Source organism: Suncus etruscus, chromosome X (assembly GCF_024139225.1).
Source record: "Suncus etruscus isolate mSunEtr1 chromosome X, mSunEtr1.pri.cur, whole genome shotgun sequence".
Classification (NCBI taxonomy): domain Eukaryota; kingdom Metazoa; phylum Chordata; class Mammalia; order Eulipotyphla; family Soricidae; genus Suncus; species Suncus etruscus.
Window position 1 is genome coordinate 50,943,711 of NC_064868.1, and position 20,534 is coordinate 50,964,244.

Genomic DNA, 20,534 nt, shown 5'->3' on the forward strand with positions numbered 1-20,534 from the left:
CCTGGCTTCTAGGCTAAGCCTTTTCCTAGCAGCTACTTCTCTACTCCTTCTGTTTCTCTTGGCCTCTGTCTCCCTTTCGGCTGCTTCTTCCAGGCTTCCTTGCTGACTAACTCTCTTTGCTGATGCTACTGCTGCTGCTTTGCTGCTGCTCAACTGTTGATGCTGAATCTGATGCTGAAGCTCTGTTGAATCTCACTGTTGATTCTCACTTCTGCCACCCTTCTCTCTCTCTAACTCTTCTTATTTCCTCTCTTCCCCCATGCCAGCCTCCTTTTCCTGCCCATTCCAGGTGTGGGCATTTCTGATCATTCAGGTGGGATAAATAAGAAGTTGTGGAAATACCCACATTCTCCACCTCTTTTGTATTAAAACAGAAGCATCATTGATAAGTCTAGAACATCCTAGTTTCTTTTCATAAGCTTCTTTAAACAAAATCACAAGAACTTTTTGTAGATAATACAGTTTGAAAATAAACTGCTATGTAAGATACAAAATATAACATAGCAATTGGAAAACATTCACTAGTATAGCTGAGAACTTTCAAAAACTCTAACATGCATTTCCCTAGAATTGTGCGAACAAATATTAAAGTTAGATACAAAATTTTCTGATTGCAGTGGGGCTTAGAACAAAACAGTAAGATCCATACAGGTAAAACACAGTTTAACCAGCATATATTGAATGATGAAAATAGGGTCAAGAGATTAACCATGGAGGTAGGGCGTTTGCCTGGCATGCAGAAGGATGGTGGTTCGAATCTCAGCAACCCATATGGTCCCCGGAGCCTGCCAGGAGCGATGTTTTGAGCGTAGAGCCAGGAGTAACCCTTGGGCACTGCTGGGTATGACCCAAAAACCAAAAAATTAGAGAGATTAGCCTAGGAGGAAGTTAAATTTTTGGAGGTAACCATAGTGCAGGAGGTTCTGAAAACAGGTTCTCATTTGTTGACTTCAGCTGGTCTTGGATCCTTCATCTTCTTCATCTTCACTTTCTGTGTTAACCTGCTGGGGTCTCCTCAATAAGCTGCTGCAGGTTAGGGGTCTGAAGTCTTCAGAAATGGTGCCTCTTGTAGAGGATAGATGGTAGACGATGGCATTTGGGATGCTACCCAGATTCTTCACCACTCTCTTCTTCACTGCCTGCATTTGACCAGCCTGGGGGCGCCTCTGCTGCCATACATGGTGGGGCAGCTGAGTGAGGCTGGGGGATAAATTGGCAGAACCTATGGTGATTGGGAGCATATTTGCTACCTTTCACTGGCATTCCACCAGGTCTGGATACATTAGCACCTTTTGGTCCCTCTCCTTCCACATTAGACTCCACAGTCTCCCCATCTCCTGGGGTTGTTTTTCTTAATAGCTGTCCAGTGAACAAAGACATCATCTTTGGTGTCATTTCTGTTGATAAATCCATAACAATTCTGGACATTGAACCAGTTAACAGTGACGAAGATTTGGATTGCCAGCACTGGTTTGTCTACCTGATTCAGTGCTTGGGGCATGAGGTTATCTCTGGTTGAGCCTTTTTTAGACTCTGAGTCTCCAAAGAAGTACTTGGCTTATCACTCTTGGGAGATGGGAGGCTCTCTGATTTAGCACCAATAGTAAACAATAAATTATCAGTTCTTGGAAGGCCTTTAGATCTAGAACTCATCACCATTGGGAAGACACTCTTTCCCTCTTGTGGTATGATGCAAGAGAATCTCTAGGAAGCCTGACACGTACAGTCCAGTGTAGGAAATGCAGGTAGATAGACCAGAGCAACATGAAGCCATTCAGAACAGGAGCCATGTTCAGCGATGTTCCAGTGAAAGACACAGCACATTCAGTCCAGCTCGAGGGGACTGTCATGGTGATAATCAAGTAACAATTGGCACTCACCATCGCTTAGGTCTTCTTCTTGGGTCCAGGATTCAAGTCCAAGGTTTGGGTACCAGTTGTTGTTTTAGTATAAATTAAAGAGTCCTACTGTTGGTAGGGGGTTGGTGAGGTTTTCTGGGCTTGGCCTGGCAGGTATGAAAGTTGGAGGGTGATGGTAGAGAGATTCACAAATCAGTCAGATGAAGTTCCAGGAGTCAGCCAGTTTTATTTCACAGTCCTGTCCTAACCACCATATACCTTTCCTCGCATGGCTTCTATTCTAAGCCTTTTCCTCGCAGCTACTTCTCTGCTCCTTCTCTGGCTCTCTCTGCCTGTTTCCCTTTCAGCTGCTCTTTAGACTTTGTTGCTGACTGACTCCTTTTGCTGCTGCTACTGCTGCTGCTGAATATGATGCTGAATCTGTTGATTCTCACTTCTGCCTAACTTCTCTCTTTAACTGTCCCTCTTATTCCCTCTCTCTCCCCAGGTCAGCCTGCTTTACTGCCCATTCCAGGTGTGGGTGGTTCTGATCATTCAGGTGGGATAAATAAGTTGCAGGAGGGGATACCCAAATTCTCCACCTTTTGTATTATTACTGAAGCATTATTGATAAGTCTAGAACATGCATCTTTCTTTTCATAAGCTTATATAAACAAAATCAAAAAAACTTTTCTGTAGATAATGCAGTTTGAAAATAAGCTGCTATATAAGATACACAATATTACATAGCAATTGAGAAACATTCACTGGTAGAGCTGAAAACTTTCAAAACTCTAATATGCATTTCCCTAGAATTGTGCAAACAAATATCAAAGCACTAAAGATAGATATGAAATTTTCTGTTTGCAATGCGATTTAGAAAAATACAATAATATCCATACAGATAAAACACAATTTAACCAGCAAGACAATGACCGATGTAAATAGAGTCAAGAGATTTAACCTGAACCAAAGTTATATGTTGGAAGTTCTGAAAAACAGCTTCTCCGTTGTCTTCAGCTGGTCTTGGATCTTTCATCTTCTCCACCTTCACCTTCCATCTTAGGCTGCCAAGGTCATCTGGGCTGGAATCTGGGTAGTGGGGAATCCACTCCTCTGCCTGTTACCAGTCCCTTTCCAAGGAATATTCTTTCCAGCTTTTTTTCCAATCAGTGACCTCTATTTGGAGTTTGGGGAGGCCATGTTCCCCGGAAAAGGCACCTTTGGCAGCAGAAAGGTTGTGTGTCTCAGCTTCTTTGGGGAACTTCAAATTTTCAGCTCTCACTTTTCATTTCTAGTGTATGTCCCTCCTGAAGGAACTTCTGCCATATTCAGAACAGATGCCACATGTGCTCTGGGCTCTCCATTCTCAGTCCAGCTTAAGAAAGCTGTGACAAGCCACCATGAGGCCAAAACACTCACCATCATTGCAGTCTTCTTCTTGGGTCCAGGATTCAAGTCAGTCCAAGGTCTGGGCACCATTTGTTGTTTTAATATAAATTACGGAGTCCTAATGTTGGTATGGGGACAGTAAGGCCTTTCTTGGCTCAGCCCGACTCCTGCAGGCCCTATGGCCTGGCAGGTCTGAATGCTGCAGAATGAGGGTGGAGAACTGCAGAAAGCAGTCAGATGAAGCTCCAGGAGTCAACCAGGTTTATTTTACAGTCCTAACCTAATATATACATTTCCTCACATGGCTTCTATGCTAAGCCTTTTCCTACCAGCTACTTCTCTACTCCTTCTGGCTCTCTTGGCCTCTGTCTCCCTTTCAGCTGCTTCTTCAGGCTTCCTTGCTGACTAACTCCCCTTGCTGATGCTACCATTGTTGCTTCTTTGCTGATACTGAATCTGGTACTGAATCTGACGCTGAATTTCTCTGTTTAATCTCCCTCCTGATTCTCATTTCTGCCACCTTTCTCTCTCTAACTCTCCTTAATCCCTCTCTACTCCTTGCCAGCCTCCTTACCTGCCATTCCAGGTGTGTGCAGGTTTGATCATTCAGGTGGGATAAATAAGAACTTGGGGGAAGGGATACCCACACCCAAATATAAGCTGACTCCCTCATTTTACCCTAAAAACTAGGAAAACTTAGTGACTCAAGTATAAGCCGAGATGCAAAATGTAGCAGCCACTGGTAAATTTTAAAAATAAAAATACATACCCAGGGCCCGGAGAGATAGCTGCCTTGCAAGCAGCCGATCCAGGACCAAAGGTGGTTGGTTCGAATCCCAGTGTCCCATATGGTCCCCCGTGCCTGCCAGGAGCTATTTCTGAGCAGACAGCCAGGAGTAACCCCTGAGCACCGCCGGGTGTGGCCTAAAAACCAAAAAAAAAAAATACCCAAAACAATTACAGTAACTGAGGAATCAGTAGGTTAAATATTTTTCAATATTTATTGCTAAAGAAAAACTGTAATCTAGCAACAATAATTTAAAAACGTTAAACAAAGTGCAGAAAACCGTAGCTTAACAGGTAATCAAGCTAAATCACAAAGGATAAAATCCTTCAAAACGGGATACCTCCTTATCATCATGTGTATGTCCAAACAGAGCTTTAGCTTTTTCTGATGTGAGGGTATCAGCATAGACATTGTCATCATCACTGAGTTTGCAGATATAGAGGTGCAGATATATATATATATATATATATATATATATATATATATATAGTTTGCAGATATAGATCCGCATAGACATTGTCATCATCACTGAGTTTGCAGATATTATCACTGCTATTGGTCTCATACAAAGCGCAGAATATTGTGAGTTAAATAGTTCAGCAGCATGCAGTTCAGTTCAGCCACCTACCTCTTCAGCTCAGCCACAACTTGTGGACTGATCTGAAGCACCGCTCCCTTCAGCAGACTGCAGAGTGGACTAGAGACTCTGTGCATTTGATTCTGTGAGTGATTTGACAGGGTGGGGACTTAGTCCACTCTCTCCTCTTGAGACGGCCAGCTTTGTGCTACATGAGCTGGCACTGTAGCCATAATCTTTCACAGCTTGGTTTACATCTCGTTTGAGAAAAAAAGTGAGTCTAAGGAGCTGGCCTGGTTCGATCATGGTGATTGCCTTTGTGGACATGGTTACAGCTCTGTTTTCTTCTTTCTGTATGACCTGAGTATAAGCTGAGTTCTGGTTTTTCGGCACAAATACTTGGCTGCAGGGCCTCCTGGAAGACGGTCCAGGTCAAATATAGTGATTGCATTTGTGGGCATGTTTACAGCTGCCAAGTATTTCCAGAAGAAGGCAGATTTGGGGGAAGGTGCCCACACTCACTACAAAAAAATGCCCTGGTGATATCAGCTCAACAACCAGCATACCTGAAGTGTAATTAGCTTGGCATCTCCATAGGGAATTGTAGAGTGTCAGTAGTGGAACGGCTGTTCCATCAGGGAATTGGTGATTCTGGGTGGTAGAGGCAACAAGCATAGCTTTGGCAGGATGGGGACTTAGTCCACTCTCTCCTCTTGAGATGGCCAGCTTTGTGCTACATGGGCTGGTACTGTAGCCATAATCTCTCACAGCTTGGTTTATATCTCGTTTGAGAAAATGGAGCTGGCCTGATTCAAACATAATGACTGCCTTTGTGGGCATGGTTACAGCTCCTTTTTCTTCTTTTTTTTGTTGGTTTTTCGGGCCACACCCATTTGATGCTCAGCTGTTACTCCTTGCTAAGCGCTCAGAAACTTCCCCTGGCTTGGGAGGACCATATGGGACACCAGGGGATCAAACCGAGTTCCATCCTTGGGTAGCGCTTGCAAGGCAGACACCTTACCTCTAGTGCCACCTCACCGGCCCCATTTTTCTTCTTTCTTAATATAGGTCTGCAGTACTATGAATTTTTCCCCTAGTTAACTTTCATTATATCCCATAGATTCTGACAGCTTTTTCTTCATTATCTTTAGTTTCAAGAAATATTTTTATTTGGTCCTTGATTTCCCTTTGATCCAGTTGCTGTTTAGCAGTGTTTTGTTCAGCTTCCATGTGCAGTTTTCTCCATTTTCTTTCTGTGGTTTATTTCTAGTTTTCTGATATATTTTAAGAAGGGTACTTTATACACTTTTGATATTTGTAAATTTATATGTTGTGTTGTAACCTAATATGCGATCTATCCTGGATAGTGTTCCATGTGCAATAGAGAAATGTTTGGGGGATGAAGAATCCTGTATATGTTCAACAATCCCACTTCTCTTAGTTGCTTATTTAGGGCTCCTTTATTTACTGATATTCTATCTGTTTGATCTTTCTAGTGTTGAAATTGGAGGTTGATGTCTCCCTCTACTATTGTATGGCCATCAGTGTGTTTAAGTTTGATAGCAGAAACTTTATAAAATCTGTTGGGCCTGTATTTGGTGCATAAATTTTGATTGTATGTTGTTATATTAATCTATTTTTTCTAAACTTGTAAGCAGTGTCCATCACTGTCTCTAATTCCCTTGTTTATATTCAATGTTATTAAGTTTAATAAAATATGGTTATTCTAGATTTTTCTGCCATTGGTTTGTATGAGTTTTTTATCCTTTCATTATGAATCTGTATTTATCCTGTGAATTTAGGTCTGTTTCTTATAGGCAATAGATGGATGGAATTTTTTTCCTGATCTATCCAGGTACTTTGTGCCTTTATAGAGGGGAATTTAATCCATTAACATTGAGAAAGAGTAATGAAATATAAGTCTGTTTTGCCATCTTTGCATATGTGTGTGGAATCTAGTTGGATTTGCAAGAGTCTTTTTATAAGTGGCTTTTCAGTAATTGTTGCAGAATTGGCTTAGTTGTCACAAATGCTGCCAGTTCTTGCTTGTCTGAAAACGTTCCTGTCTCTCCCTCAAGTCTAAACAATAGCTTCACAGGGTGAAACTTCTTGACTGGAAGTTTTTTTCATTCAGTATTTTGAGAATATCATATGGAAGGTCTGGTGCAATTCTTACATTGTTTCCCTTATACTTGAGGATTTTTTTTAAGTTTAATACTTAATCCCTCTACCAAAATGGGCCCCCAAACTGGCCAACAGGGCCATCGCCCAAATGAGATTAGCCCCACCCAAAGTCTTAAGGAAGATTATATAGGAAAGGGATATAGGAAGGTTCCAGCTTTCTGATGATCTTTAAAGTGATTGACTATTGTTTAGATGTACCTTCCTACTGTTCCCTTGTCCTTTCCTGGTAGGCTCCTTGATATGGCCAGGTAGCTTGGGGTGGTATCTATGGAAATAGGCTTGTGAAGACCTACACCATTTGGCCTTTACAAAATGGTGTCCCTCCTTGTTCAAAATTTAGGTCCCAACATTCCCTCCTCTTCTATGACCTGAGTCAAATCTTTGACTCTCCTTGAGGTTCCTCATCCTTGTCCCTAATTGTGGGCACATACTGGGACCTTAGCACAGCAACTTAATCAGGGAGGCTTTCCCAGGTGATTGAACCACTGTAGAAGAATCTTTCCATTGCCTTTTCTGCTCCTAAAAGCTAGCCCTCACTGGCTGCAGTGTCTCATGGGTGACTCCTGACTTGTTATCATAGAAAAATTGTTCCCCCAGAGCCTAGGTCTAGTCCCACCTGTTCTGGAGAGCAACTTCAGTTAACATTCCAATCAGCATCCACTTGATGGGCGAGTTCAACTTGTTCTCACCCACCCTCTCCTGCCTAGTATGACACTTAGGGTGGGAGAATGACTATGATGCAAAACTCTTCTGGGTTTTCAAAAACAGTGGCAAATACACAGGGGGTCATCCCTTGATACACAAAGCCATGTTCCATTTAATCCCAGTGGGAATTACTTTCCTATGCAACTATATTGGCCTCTACAGTCTCATTGCAATAGTCTAGGTAAGGGTAGGGGACTCCCCTCAGTCCAGTCTGTTGTCTGGATAACTGACCCCATTATTATGGTCCTGAGTGCCTCTTTCCCTTCAGTTATTGGGCCAAACGAGTTATAGGGTTATGGGGCTTACACTGGCACCTTAAGGTAGTGTTGAGCTGCTGACCCCCTCTTTCTTATTTGCCTTAACTGATGCTTTCCTACTAGGAAGTTAGTCTGACACATTCTCTTAAAGGCCCTGATAATATTTGAGCTAGACAGCTCTGGTTGACAGCACTCACAAAACTCTGCCTGAGACCTCCATCCTTAGCCTCAGGATCCAGCTCCCTCTGTGCTGCCAGGAGACTTCCCTGACACATTCCTATACACTGCAGAAAATATCCCTCTCCCCATATTTTGGGAAACTTCCTTCTTTATTTTATTTTAGGGGGCAAATATATGATTTATTCACATAACAGAACATTATACAATTGTAATAACCTTGATCATGCATCAAAAAAAAATCTCACAAACATAATGCTGAGCAAAAGGAGACATAGAGAATACAGAACTTTACAAGAAAAAAACATCTAACCCCATCAAAAAATGGGGAGAAGAAATGAACAGACACTTTGACAAAGAAGAAATACACATGGCCAAAAGACACATGAAAAAATGTTCCACATCACTAATCATCAGGGAGATGCAAATCAAAACAACGATGAGATACCACCTCACACCCCAGAGAATGGCACACATCACAAAGAATGAGAATAAACAGTGTTGGCGGGGATGTGGAGAGAAAGGAACTCTTATCCACTGCTGGTGGGAATGCTGTCTAGTTCAACCTTTATGGAAAGCGATATGGAGATTCCTCCAAAAACTGGAAATCGAGCTCCCATACGATCCAGCTATACCACTCCTAGGAATATACCCTAGGAACACAAAAATACAATACAAAAACCCCTTCCTTACACCTATATTCATTGCAGCTCTATTTACCATAGCAAGACTCTGGAAACAACCAAGATGCCCTTCAACAGACGAATGGCTAAAGAAACCATGGTACATATACACAATGGAATATTATGCAGCTGTCAGGAGAGATGAAGTCATGAAATTTTCCTATACATGGATGTACATGGAATCTATTATGCTGAGTGAAATAAGTCAGAGAGAGAGAGAGAAAAACGCAGAATGGTCTCACTCATCTATGGGTTTTAAGAAAAATGAAAGACACCCTGGTAATAATAATTTTCAGACACAAAAGAGAAAAGAGCTGGAAGTTCCAGCTCACCTCAGGAAGCTCACCACAAAGAGTGATGAGTTTAGTTAGAGAAATAACTACATTTTGAACTGTCCTAATATTGAGAATGTATGAGGGAAATGTAGAGCCTGTTTAGGGTACAGGCGGGGGTTGGGTGGGGAGGAGGGAGATTTGGGACTTGGGTGATGGGAATGTTGCACTGGTGATGGGTGGTGTTCCTTTTATGACTGAAACCCAAACACAATCATGTATGTAATCAAGGTGTTTAAATAAAAAAAATTATAAAAAAAATCTCACAAACATAATGCTGAGCAAAAGGAGACATAGAGAATACATATTGTTCTATTTCATTCATATTAATGTCAAAAATAGACAAAACTAATAAATGCTTAGAAGTCAGCATAGTGGTTACCATAGGGAGATAGTAACTAGAAGGAAGCATAAAGGCATTTTCTGGGGGTGATGGTAATGTTTGCTTAACTGAATGTTGACTGTGCATTATTTTCCATTTCTGAAAAAAGTCACTTGTTGATTTTATATATATATATATATATATATATATACATTATGCTAAAAAAAGTTAAACAAAATGAATTAACTTCTGCCTTGATAATCAGTTCTGTTTAGAGAAATGATTCTCTTTCTAGGCTCTTTCCTTGGCTACTCTTTCACACTTGTACTTTCTCAAATGTTGTCTCTGCCAAATAGTGAAGTGGGTAGAAAACCCCATTCATATCCCTCCCCAACACACACATATACAGACACATAGACATGCACAGAATACCACTACCACCATCATTGGCTAAATTTGATTTGATAAAGGTTCAGTTTGTTAACAGTATCTGTACCAAAATGTGAAATTCAAACCTATCAATAATTTCCCCAAATTCCTATCTTAAAAGAACACAAAAGCAAAAAATAATTTCTGTTACCTTTTACAAAACACACTTGGAAATTGCAGAGAAAAAGGAATAAAAATTAAGTAAACCACATTCTCATGCTAAACGTTTGCTATCCTAACACCATGAATTAAGACAAATAAGCTGATTATAAGTTTTTGTTTTTGTTTTTTGGCCACACCCAGCAGTACTCAGGGGTTACTCCTGGCTATCTGCTCAGAAATAGCTCCTGGAAGGCACGGGGGACCATATGGGATGCCGGGACAAACACCGCTGTGCTATCTCTCCGGCATCTGATTATAATTTTTAAACAAGTACACTAGTAAGAAACCATGCATTAATTAATTACACTGATTTTGAAAGAATGTACAATAATTGCTCTGCTTTTTACACTACATCTTCTTTTTTTTTTTTTTTTTTTGGTTTTGCGCCACACCAGGTGATACTCAGGGGTTACTACTGGCTATGTGCTCAGAAATTGCTCTTGGCTTGGGGGAACATATGGGACTGGGGTGAGGGGGTGTGGGGTCGAACCGTGGTCCGCCCTAGGCTAGTGTAAACAAGGCAAAAGCCTTACGGCTTTGTGCCACTGCTCCAGCCCCCACTACATCTTTTTTTTAACATTGTCATGCTATATATAAAATCTTTATTTAAGCACCATGATTACAAACATGTTTGCAGTTGGATTTCAGTCGTAAACAGAACCCCCCCTTCACCAGTGCAACATTCCCACTCCCTTCCCAACCTCTGCCTGTATTTGAGACAGGCATTTTACTTGTCTCACTCATTAAGAAAGTCATGATAGTTGTTACTGTATAGATATTTAGACCTATACATTTGTGTATGTTTTATATATGTTCATAAAAATGGGCTCTACAATATGCATGTCTGAACTACAGCTATTTTTCTAGAAGCAACTTTTGTACTCATTAATAATTTTTGATAGGCCATTGTACTTCCCTTTAGTTCTTTTTTTATAATTATCTTTATTTAAACACCGTGATTACAAATGATTATAGTTGTATGCTTACAGTCATGTAAAGAACACCCCCCCTTCACCAGTGCAACATTCCCACCACCAATTTCCCAGATCTCCCTCCTCCCCACCCCCACACCTGTACTCGAGACAGGCTTTCTACTTCCCTCATGCATTCCCTTTTTACTTGCTTTTTTTGTGTGTGGTTTTTGAGTCACACCCGGCAGTGCTCAAGGGAAACTCCTGGCTCCATGCTCAGAAATTGCTCCTGGCAGGCCCCGGGGGACCATATGGGAAGCCGGATTCGAACTGATGACCTTCTACATGAAAGGCAAACGCCTTACCTCCATGCTATCTCTCCGGCCCCCCACTACATCTTTTTATACCTGGTTTTATACACCATGTATTTTTATTTACCATGTTTCATATATAGTGATGTAAGCTAATGATAACAGTTTACCCGGGTGTCAGTTTTCAAAGAGTTCACAAGTTAGAGCAGACAATTCTTAACAGTTTTGAAATGGTAAATACAAATGCTAAATGTTGTTGAGATGTTAGCTTGATTTGCTCAAAGTACATTATACTTTGAAGAGGAACAAATAAGGCTACTCTCAAACTAAAGGGGATAAAAAAAATCTGTAGCAACAGATCTAACAGTTCTATTGCCAGGAACCTAGATCTAACATTATAGAGAACTAACTTGAAGTTTATCTGTCAGCTTCCTAAGTCATATCCTCTTGAATTGTGTCAAATATGAATTGGATGAACATATGTAATGCTTTACAGGGTTTTCTCATTAAATCTTGAGAAAAACTATGACCTTTTTATTCAATGAAAGACAATTATAATCTTTGTTAAAGTTATTAATAATTACAATAGGAAATCCTTAAGAGAAAATGATCATAACTTAAAAAATGATTTTATCCAGATCCAGCACTGTATTGTATTACCAAATGACTTATTTGTAAAGAAATGTAATAGTTGGCTAAAAAACCCTAAGAAAAATAACATGAATGTAAATTTTAGTTTTAAATTTTAGCAATAGATTGAAGACTTGTAGTCTACTTAATCTTGGAAAACATGAAGTGAGAAAACACTCCTGAAAACCACTATGCTCCATCAATTCTACCACTGCAATAAAGTTAACACCATAAACAGACATTGAACAAAGCAGATCATTGCAAAAGAGTTTAGCAGCTTTTCACATATACATTTTTATGATCAAACAAAAGTTGCAGCGAATTGATCCTTACACAATACTTAAAAAAGACTTTTAAAGATGAGGGTCTCAACACATAACCACACACCAAAGTTGACCTCTCAGAACAATTGTTGAATTTATGCACTAAGGTTTCTGGCAGCATTGTGTAGATTTAGAAAATTAAAATCAACAGAAAAGTTGTCAAGTCTAGTTCAGATGGATCATTTAAATCTGTATAAAATGGAAAAGTTTCACTCATCTATGGGCTTTAAGAAAAATGAAGGACATTTTTAACAGTATCTCAGAGACAAGAGAGATGAGGGCTGGTAGGTGCAGCTCAGGACATGCAGCTCATCACATAGAGTGATGAGTGCAGTTGCAGAGATGACTACACTGAAAACTATCATAAAATGTGAATGAATGAGGGAAGTAGAAAGCCTGTCTCGAGTACAGGTGTAGGGGGGTGGGGAGGAGGGAGATCTGGGAAATTGGTGGTGGGAATGTTGCACCGGTGAAGGGGGGTGCTCTTTACATGACTGTAATCATACAACTATAATCATGTTTGTAATCACGGTGTTTAAATAAAGATTAAAAAAAATAATAAATTAAAAAAAATGGAAAAGCTTTTTGATGCTACTGAACATGTGTTCACTGCTGCTTCTCAAATGCAAAAGACAAGTAAATACCAGAAGTAATCTTACTTGACTGTTCTCCATGTATTCTATTTCATATTGATAGTCCTCTACCTTTTTAGATATTTATTTAGAATTTTTACTTGCATAAGGCTCCAGGGCCTGCATTCATCTTAACAGCATTTTGTTTTCATTGTTCTTAGTCTTTTCTTCATAATATTCCAGAAATGTTTTCTTGCAAACTACTTTCATATATTTTTGCCATTATTAATTCAAAGATGTTGGGAGTATTACCAATTAAATAGCCTCCAGGATTAAGTTTTTCACAAGCATTTATGAGCATTAGGTCAGTCTATTCATATGATTCAAATGAATAAAGGCAAACTGACAACTGCAGATGTTAAAGGACATTTCTTTGTCACAAATTGGTCCATCAAAAGTTTCTTTGAAAAATCAGCAGTTATAAATTCTGTACTGAACATATATCCATTACCATGACAACAAGTTCTCATTTTATCATACCTCTGCTGACACTGCTTGATGAAAATATCAGTAATATCAGCACAAACTAGCTTGCTAATTCTTCCCTTTTCCATTTGAGCAAATTTCCACCTTTACCACATCCCAGGTCCAAAACAGTGATACCATGTTTTTTCTTCTGTCACACCTTTTCTAGAAATTCCCCAATAAGGGCACTTTTAATCCAATTATTAAAATTTCGAAGATAAAAAGATATGATTCTCACTATATTTCTCCAAACCAACTTCCAGTAGTTCATTGTAGTGGCTAACAATTGCTGTGCTGTGACCTACTTCCAAGTTCTTTTGCTTTTCAAAAATATTAACTTCTCTTGTTTTCTTTTTCTGGGATCCTTCCCCAGTAGGTTTCTCTTCTGGAAAATGATCAGGTTCTAGTTTTCTTTTTCTTAAAATACGTTCATCACTACCAGAACCTTTTTCCTCTGGGACAACTTCCAGTTCTAATTTTATTTTCTTAGAAATAGTATCTCTTCCCCACAGCTAGAACTTTCCTGTTTAAGATCTTCAGAATTCAGTTTTCATTTTGGTGTGGCCACATGCACAGAAGCAGGCATCATTTGAGGAAGCAAGGTACAACTTGTGTTTTTATTAATACTGAACAAAGACTCTATTTCAAAATCTACTGATGCTTTTGCCTCTTCTGAGGAAATTTGTTCACATTTCTCTGTATTTGTACAATTTTCCATTTTGATTCTTTTAACAGATGGTAAACCTTCATGAACTTATACCATACAACTCTCCAAGATTCTATATGCGGAATCTAAACTCCATTCCTTACAACTATAAAATGAGAATGCTCTTGGGACAACTTCCCTATCACAGAACCTGAAGCCATGGGTTGGCATCACTTCTTTTAACACTTGTACCTCAATAGGAGCAGATCTTATAGAGCATAACCAGAAACCCCAAACAAATCACATAAGTAAAAGTTTAGGGGAGTTATCTCCAGGTTGACAGTCTGACCCACAAACACCCCATCCAAAGTCTAGGTAAGAGGGTATTCATTCTTGCTTGTTGTTCTGCAGTCACTGCACAGTCACGACCACAGTCAGCAGAAACACCAGGAATATCTGCCTTCTGTCCTGGTCCTGTGAGCTGAGTCAGCTGGATTTTCAGGGGGTCCTTCTTATTCAGGCTGTGACTTCACCTGTAAGAGAAAGGAGGTCCCTGCTTTTTCAATCCTTGAGGGTGTCCCAGTGTATCTGCATGGGACCTAGGCAGCTTTGTTGGTAATTCTCATTGTTATTCCTCTCTCGAACGAGGCCCCAAATGCTCAGGTCTGGAGTCGAAGGATGAGACTACACAACTGGAATAAAGTTTAATACTTTTTTTTTGGCTTTTGGGCCACACCCGGTGGTGCGCAGGGGTTACTCCTGGCTGTCTGCTCAGAAACAGCTCCTGGCAGGCACGGGGGACCATATGGGACACCGGGATTCGAACCAACCACCTTTGGTCCTGGATCGGCTGCTTGCAAAGCAAATGCCGCTGTGCTGTCTCTCCGGGCCCAAAGTTTAATACTTTAATCCATCTGCCAAAAAGGCCCCTCATACTGGCCATCCATGGCCATATTCCAAAAGAGATGAGCCAAGGATTTTTTTTCTCTTGCTGCTTTAAGTAGTCTGTCTTTGTGTTTTGATTTTACCATTTTAATTACTATGTGTTTTTTTGTTGTTTTGTTTCATTTGCATTATTTAGGGGGGGCTAATTGGTATTCTTTGGGCCTTTTGAATCTTTGTAGGTGATCTTTTCCAGAGATCAGGAAAGTTCTAGTCATTATTTTATCCTCCAGCCGTTTTTCCCCTTTCCCTTTTCCTCTTCTTATGGTATTCCTGATTAGAAGGTAATTACAGCATTTTCCAGCGTATAAGACGACTTTTGAAACAAAAAAAAGTCAACTGAAAATCGAGGGTCCTCTCATATGCCGAGTATATCCCAAAAAACTTTTTGATATGCCGCTAAACGAAAATTGTCTGTATATTGCCACGAAATGAATCTTTCAACTCGATCCTGCACCAGTCACTGCAAGGCTGCTCAGACCGCCTCTCTAACTCAGCCAATCCAAGCAGGCTTTTTATGCATGCAAAGTATACAATGTTCTGTACCTGAAACTGCACTGTAAAATCTGCTCAGATTAGCCAGAGTCATAGAGGAAGTCTATTACAGTATAACCTTTGAACCTATGTTTTAATTGTAAAATTAAGGGTGTCGTCTTATACACCGGAAAATACGGTACTGTATTTTATATTCCTCATATTTTGTTCTTTTCTATTCATTTCTCTTTCTTCTTTGTTATTTCATTCTTGGTATTTTGTCTTCAGTGTCACTGATATGGGCCTCAATGTTTTGAATTCTGTTGTTGTGGCTTGCTATTTTATTTCTTGACTCCTTCAATTCTGTTTGTATGTACTCACTGATATGCTGGGTTAGTTTATCTTTCAATTCATTGAATGATTCTACCAGTGATTGACTTATTTCCATAAACAATGTATGATGCAGGATTTAAATTCTTCACTGATGAGGCTTGAGAGTTTATTTGAGCTCAGTGATTTGCCAGGAGTATTGTCCCTGATTGCCAGAGCATATGAATTCTTTTGTTTCTTCATTGTTTTTTATAGATTTGTTGGTGCTATGATTTGTGCTTCAGAATCCCAATAGTCTGAGATCTGAACAGTTTGTTTATATTTCAGCCAACTGTTAATTTGTATTTTGTTAATCTATTTTTATTAACTATTTTGTTAACAATTCTATTTTGTTAACCAATGTCCCTGACCTAACATGCTGTTCCAGTGTTCATATATGATTGATACCATTTGCATAGTGTAATTATGGAGATATTTTTGTTCTGGAGGTGGGTTTAGCCATTGGGTTGGGGTAGCTTATCCTTACAAGGGTTCAAGGGAGAAGTGGCATACACATAGGGATAGCAGGGCTGGCAAGGGTCAGAAGCTTTCACATATATATGATAAGGAGGTGGCATCATTATTATAGCTTCTTGGGGAGTGTTCTGTGTTCCAGAGATGGGTGGCAGCACAAGAGGACTTCATTCTTAGCACTTTATCTCATTTTAGAACCTCCTCTTCCTCCAGTGCCCACTTTCTTCCATTGTTGTCATTGTGTTCTCTTCTCTACCCTACCCACCTGAAAATGTGTCAAGTTTCCTACTGAAGACCAGTTCTCATGTTCTTTGTTTTTATTGTCTTTTGGGCATTTGTTCTTCCCCAATTGTTTCTTTATATCCTGTATATGAGAAATATAATTTTGTTTTCTTCTCTTCTTCTGACTTCATTGAGCATGATACTTTCTAGATCCATCTAAGCAGAAGAAAATTGCATGATTCATCTTTCCTTAAAGCCAAGTAATATGCTAGTGTGTGTATGTGTATATATAAACATACACATATGTGTATATAAACACATACACATATATATTATATATATATACCATAGTTTCTTTAATCATTTGTTCTTGGGCAAAATGTACCAGATTAATGCAGGAACTATGTGGTGGGGAGGGGGAAAGGGTAGAGAGTACTATCCAGAAATCATCTATACACCAAAGAGAGGAGTATTCTAGAATCTCCTCTAGGGCAAGTATTTCTCCATTTCTCTGAACATAGTGTATCCTACCAGGTGTAGAGAAAACTCCAGCAATATTTGTAGGACTAAACTAAGCCAAGTGAGAATGTTAAGTAGGTTTATGAAGGAACAAAGAAGTTGAGAAATTCTATAAGCCAACAAATTTCTATGGACATTATGAAACCATAGAAAGTTTTTTATGCAAGTAAGTTATTTGATCTAAGCTGGAAGTACCTCTAGCAAAATAAAGACCTGGAGTGACATGGCCTTCTGAGGTATATGGAGGAAGTAGATCTTTAACCTTCTTCCCTAAGTGAAACCTTCCTTGGTTCTTACACAAGTTTAAGTTCTTGAACCTGCCCCTATTGTTCATCTCCACATGGACAGATTTATTGAGGATGTTGCTCTCACCACAATCCTGAAGCTTGTTAAAGTATTGGTGTATACTTTGCCTCTTTTGGTTCTCTAATTTTCTAGCTTCCTCTTGAAGATAGAGTTAAAAAGGGCTTTTGGATATGGAAGCTAAAAGCATCTTCAAGGATGAAAGACCATTATTCAACCAAGTGGAAGCAAAGATAAACGAATGGGACTACATTAAACTGAGAAGCTTCTGCACATCAAAGGAAACTAGGATACAAAGATTATCCACATATTAAAACAGCATGGTATTGGAATAAAGACAGATCCTCAGATCAGTGAAATAGACTTGAGTACTCAGAGAATGTGCCCAAGACATACAATCTATTAATTTTTTATAAAGGTGCAAGAAATCCAAAATGAAGCAAGGAAAGCCTCTTTCACAAGTGGTGTTGACAAGACTCGTTAGCCACTTGCAAAAAAAGTGAACTCAGACCCCCATCTAACACCATATGCAAAGCTCAAATCCAAATGGCTTAAAGACCTTGATATCAGACCTGAAACTATAAGGTATGTGGTAAAACATGTAGGTAAAACATTCCATGACATGGAGACTAAAGGCATCTTTAAGGAGAAAACAGCACTCTCCAAACAAGTGGAAGGAAAGATAAACAGATGGGACTATATTAAGCTGAGAAAATTCTGAACTTCAAAGGAAATACTGCCTAGGATACAGAAGCCACCACTGAATGGGAGAAACTATTCACCCAATTCCCATCAGATAAGGGGCTAATATTGAAAATATACAAGATACTGACAGAATTTAACAAGAAAAAAATCATCTAACCCCATCAAAAAGTGGGGGAAGAAATAAACAGACACTTCCTCAAAGAATAAATACAAATGGCCAAAAGACACATGAAAAAATGCTCCACATCACTAATTATCAGGGAGATGGAAATCAAAACAACAATGAGGTACCATCTTATGTCACAGAGACTGGCACATATCACAAAGAACAAGAACAAACAGTGCTGGTAGGAATGTGGAGAGAAAGAAACTCTTATTCATTGCTGGTGGGAATGCCATCTAGTTCAGCCTTTATGGAAAACAATATGGAGATTACTCAAACAATTGGAATTGAGGTCCCATGTGATCCAGCTATACCACTCCTAGGAACACAAAAATACAATTCAAAAATCCCTTCCTCACAGCTTTATTCATTACAGCACTATTTACAATAGCCAGATTCTGGAAACAACCAAGATGCCCTTCAACATTTGAATGGCTAAAGAAACTGGTGCATATACTGGAATATTACACAGCCATCAGGAGAGACGAAGTCATAACATTTTTCTATGCGTGGTTGTACATGGAATCTAGTATGCTGAATGAAATATGTCAGAGGGAGAAAGATAGACATGGAATAGTCTCACTGATCTATGGGTTTTAAGAAAAATTAAAGACATCATTGTAATAATGCCCAGAGACAATAGAGATGAGGCTGGATGGACCAGCTCACAATATAAAGCTCACCACAAAGAGTGGTGAGTGCTGTTAGGGAAATAATGAAACTAACAACTATTATGACAATGTTAATAAGTGAGAGAAGTAGAATGCCTGTTTTGAATACAGGCAGGGTTGGGGGATGTGAGGGGGCATTGGTGGTGGAAATGTTGTACTGGTGAAGAAGGGGTGTTCTATTTATGACTGAAACCCAACTACAATCATGCTTGTAATCATGGTGCTTAAATAAAGATTTTATTTAAAAAAGATTAACTAATGGGAGAAACTATTTGCCCAGTATGCACCTGATAAGGGGTTAATTGTGAAATTGTAGCTTGAGTGTTCCACAATCCCCAGCTAGCTAGGATTCCCATGCCCCAAGTCCTGGTAAGACAAGAGACATTAGTCCGATAGCAGCAATTTCGATACAGGAAATAGTCCACACAGAATTGGTAAAGACTAACAGGACAGGAACTCACACCGCAAGCCAGCTGCTCCATCATGAGGAATGACTAGCCAAGATCACAGCTTCCCCTCCAGGTCTCCCAGTTAGCCTTTATTGGTAAAACAAAGCCCACCCCCAAGGGTGGGGACAGAGCCAAATGAAAACTGGCTAGTACCAACAATTAATATCTATAATATAGAGTACTTAAAATATAGCTAACTTAAAAAATCTAACTCCTTTCAAAAATGGGGAGAGGATATGAACATATATTTCCCAAAGAAGAAATACAGGTGGCCAAAAGTCATATGAAAAAATGCTCATGTCACTAATCATTTGGGAGAATGAAATATCATCTCAGACTAGAGATATTGGCACACCTCACAAAGAATAAGAATAATCAGTGCTGGCACAAATGCAGGGAGAAAGGGACTCTTATTAACTACTGGTGGGAATTCATAGAAGTCCAGCCTTTTCAGAAAACAATATGAATATTCCTCAGAAAAACTAGAAATTGAGCTTCCATGTGATCCAGCAATACCTATGATGGTATTTCTATATTTGTTATACCATTATTTACAACAGCCAAAATCTGGAAAGAACCCTTGTCCACGAATTGGCTAAAGAAACTGTGATACATGTGATACAAAGGAAGACTTTGCAGCTATTAGAAGAAAATGAAGTCATGAAATATGCTTATATATGGATGAATATGGAGTTAATATATACTGAATGAGATGAGTCAGAGGAAAGTGAGAGACATAGAATAATCTCACTCATTTTGGGGATATAAGGAAAATAAAAGACAGTATGGTAATATTATCTAGAGACAATAGTGATGAAAGCCAGGAGGGCCAGCCCATGGTAGGAAGCTTGCCACAAAAAACAGTACAGTTAAGATAGAGATGGTCGTACTATGACAATGATAGTGGAAACTGATTCCTCTGGACAGAACTAGGTGCTAAAAGGGGATAGTGGTATGCATGGTACCCCTTCATTAACAATAGTGCAAACTATGGGGCCAGGAAGTTGGCGCTAGAGGTAAGGTGTCTCCCTTGCAAGTGCTAGCATAGGATGGACTGCGGTTCGATCCCCCAGCGTCCTATATGGTCCCCCCAAGCCAGGAGTGATTTCTGAGCACATAGCCAGGAGTAACCCCTGAGAGTCAAACAGGTGTGGCCCAAAAACCAAAAATAAAACAAAAAGAAACAAACAAAAAAAAAAAAACAATAGTGCAAACTGCAGTGTCAAAAAGGAAAAGAGAAAGAAGTAAAATGTCTACCCCAGAGCTACCTGGGTGAGCAATGAGGGGAGTATGTGGGAGGCAAATTGGTGACACTGGTGGTGGGCAATGTGCACTAGCACATTGAAACTCAATTATGAACAGTTTTGTAACCACATTCCTTAAATAATGTTTTTAAAAAGGGCATTTGGTCTAGGACCATTCTCTCTTTAATTCCACAGTGACTGCTTTGTGACCATAGGCAAATCATTGCCCCAATTCA

At 39.5% G+C, this 20,534-nt stretch overlaps 1 protein-coding gene and 1 pseudogene across 1 annotated transcript in view; one reads left to right on the plus strand and one right to left on the minus strand.

Annotated features, from left to right (window-relative positions):
- Positions 1–20,534, plus strand: part of FGD1 (FYVE, RhoGEF and PH domain containing 1) — a 116,946-nt gene that overhangs the window by 53,638 nt on the left and 42,774 nt on the right. The gene's annotated exons all lie outside the window — the stretch shown is intronic.
- LOC125999366 (mRNA cap guanine-N7 methyltransferase-like) lies at positions 951–13,835 on the minus strand (annotated as a pseudogene).